The following is a 3,522-nucleotide window of genomic DNA, read 5'->3' as shown; positions in this document are numbered from 1 at the left end:
AGGAAGGAAGGAGGGATGGGGGAGGAGAAGGGGGAGGGGGAAAGGGGGGGTAAAAGAGGGGAGAGGGGGAAAGGAGATTGGAAAGGAGAGAGGAATAAGGGAAGTGAAGGAGAGAGAAAGAGGAAGGAGGAGGGGGGTGGAGATAATGAAGGTAAGGGGAAAGGTAAGGAGAAAGGAAATGGAGAAAAAATGGTGAGAAAGAGAGAGAGAGAGAGGGGGAAAGAGGAGGAAAAAACAGTTAAGGAAGTAAGAAGGAGAGAGAAAAGAGAGAAGGGGAGAGGGGAAAATATCGAGAGAGAGAGAGAAGGCGGAGGAGAAAAAAAAAAAGACGGGGAAGGGGAGAGGAGAAGAGAGAGAGAGAGGATTCTGCAAGTGAAGGGATGGCCACTCCTCAACGTACGAAGCGCCACTGGTATGTGTCTGGCAAGGATGCTGAGAGGATCGGCTGCATTGTGATGAGCGAGAGAGACGTGTGTGAGCTTTTGGTGTCACCTCTCTCTCTGTCCGTCGCTCGCGGTCTCTTTGTCTGTCGAAATATCTGTATGTTTATGGTTTTTAATCTCTTTCCTCTCTCTTTCTCTCATTCTCTCTCTCTCTCTTACATTCACACGTGTAGATATGCAGGGCATACGGGATATGCATGACGTAGAGAGAGATAGAGATAGAGATAGAGATAGAGATAGAGATAGAGATAGAGATAGAGAGAGAATGGGGGTTTGAGAGAAAGATAGAGATAGAGATAGAGAGAGAATGGGGGTTTGAGAGAAAGATAGATAGAGAGATAGAGAGAGAGAAAATAAACGAGAGAGAGAGAGAGAGAGAGAGAGAAAAAAAAAAAATAAACGAGAGAGAGAGAAAAAAAAATAAACGAGAGAGAGAGAAAAAAAAAAAATAAACGAGAGAGAGAGAGAGAGAGACAGCGACAGAGATCAAAGAATGACAAAAAGAAAAAGCAAGAGAAGAAGAAAAAGAAATAGTAAAAGAAATAGGAGGAGAAGAAGAAGAAGAAGAAGAAGAAGAGGTTGAAGTAGACACAAAACTAGTGCTATTCAAACTAAAAATTCAGATTTTCCTCTAATTCTCTTCATCCATAAATGAATAAATAGGTAACTAGACAAGAAAACAGAGAGATAAGTTACGTGAACAATAAAGAAAATAATAGATAGAAAAAAAAATAGATGAACAGGTAATAAAGAATAATGAATGGATGCAAGAATAGATAAACGAAGGAGGAAATAAATAGGGGATTAAAAGAACAAATAAATAAACATATAAGCGAATAAATTAATGAAATAAGAATATGATAAAAAAAAAACGAAAATTTGATAAAGAAGAGAAGAGAAGAAGAAGAAGAAGAAGAAGAGAAGACAAGAGAAGAAGAAGAAGAAGAAGAAGAGAAGAGAAGAAGAAGAAAAGGAGATAAAAGAAGAAGAAAAGAGATAGAAGAAAAAGAAAAAGAGAAGAAGAAGAAGAAGAAGAAAGATAGAAGAAGAAAAAGAGATGGAAGAAGAAGAAGAATTGATAGAAGAAGAAAAAAAAAGGGCAAATCCTTCTCCTTAACAGCATCCCAAGAACTGGTTGTTGAAAGCATCATCTTCCGCGGGATTAAGCATCAAAGTCGCTCTCGGGGGGGAGAGGAGGGTGGTGGTGGTGGGAGGTGGGGGCTGAAGGCAGAAGGGAGGGGGAAGAGGGGGGATGGGATGAAGGCGCTGGGTGTTGGGCGTTTGAAGGGGGGAGGGGGGCAGAAGGGAGGAGGGGGGGGATGGGATGAAGGCACTGGGTGCTGGGCGTATGAGGGGGGGAGGGGGAAGAGGGGGGCAGAAGGGAGGAGGGGAAGAGAGGGGAGGGGGGAGGGGGAAGAGGGGGGCAGAAGGGAGGAGGGGGAAGAGGGGGGGGCAGAAGGGAGGAGGGGGAGATGGGATGAAGGCACTGGGTGCTGGGCGTTTGAGGGGGAGGGGGGAGGAAGGAGGGGGAGAAGTGGGAGGGGGAGAAGAGGGAGGAGCAGAAGAGGGGGGGGTTGGGCGGGGATTAGGGGCGTGGTTTGGGGATCGCTGCTTGTGAATGGAGGCTGCTTGGGCTGAATGGCGGGTTGAGAGGCAGGCACGCACGTATGAACGTACACACATATATACATATGTATGCGCGCACGTACGTACGCTCCTTAGGAAGAGCAAGAGATTCGTGTAAATGCATTAAAAGCTGACATACGTATCTGTCTGTCTGTCTGTTTCTCTATCTATTAATCTATCAATCTATCTATCTCTATCTATCTCTATTTATCTATCTATCTCTATCTATTCTATCTCTATCTATCTTATCTCTATCTCTATCTATCTATCTCTATCTATCTCTATCTATCTCTATCTATCTCTATCTATCTCTATCTATCTCTATCTATCTCTCTCTATCTCTATCTCTCGCTGTATCTACATGATTATGCATAAATGGGGAGAGATGGGTAGATATAGATATGGATGAAGACATGTAGATATAGATATATGTGTATGTGTGTGTATAATCATATATAGTTAGATTGATAAGTAGATAGGAAGATATATATGTATATATGTATATATATGTATATATATACATACATACACACACAGGAACCTATCAATCTAACTACATATGATTATACATACACAAACACATATATGTGCATATCTACAACCACATCTATATCTACGTATCTACATCCATATCTATATCTACATATCTACATCCATATCTATATCTACTCACCTCCCTCCATATATGCATATTCATGGACACACACACACACACAGGCATCCTTACATGCACACGCAGACACTTATATATGAGAGAATGTTTACGAAAACTATTCCGATGTTCTTCCATTCCTTATTTAGCTGGTCTTCCTTAGACCTGGTCATCGCAAAAATAATTTTTTGGAGATCTTCTCATCACTAAAACATCTGGATTTTTTCTTTGTCCACAGAATGATTAATCGGTTCTGCTTCCTTCGGCTACTGATGCTTTTGGTTGGTTCTTTACTAAATCATTTTTTTTGGCAATAATAGTTGTCGTTATTATTGTTATCATTATTATTATTATCATTATTATTATCATTATCATTACTATTACTATTACTATTACTATTACTATTTTTTAATGACCGGGTTTTTTCGCTCAAGCTTTTTTCTGGGATTTTCTGAATATCTCTTATTTCCTTTCTCTTCCTCTTCTTCTCCTGTTTCTTCTCCCTTCTTTTCCTTCTTCACGAGATTTTTTCTTCATTTTTTTCATCTCTCTCTTCCTTCTTTATCATGATTTTAATGTTTTTTCTTCGTTATTGTCTATCCCCGTTTCCCAAGATCTTTTTTTTTTTTTTTTTTTTTTTTTAACATGATAAAATAACAATGATGATGATACTGAAGATGATAATGAGGATGATGGTGATGATAGTGATAATGATTAACAATAATGATAACAATAACGGTTATGATGATGGTGATAATAATAACAATTGTAATAATGATGATAACAATAATGATAATGATA

The sequence above is a fragment of the Penaeus monodon genome, chromosome 10 (assembly GCF_015228065.2).
Source record: "Penaeus monodon isolate SGIC_2016 chromosome 10, NSTDA_Pmon_1, whole genome shotgun sequence".
Classification (NCBI taxonomy): Eukaryota; Metazoa; Arthropoda; class Malacostraca; order Decapoda; family Penaeidae; genus Penaeus; species Penaeus monodon.
The sequence above is the reverse complement of the archived record's forward strand: the minus strand, read 5'-3'. Positions refer to the sequence as shown.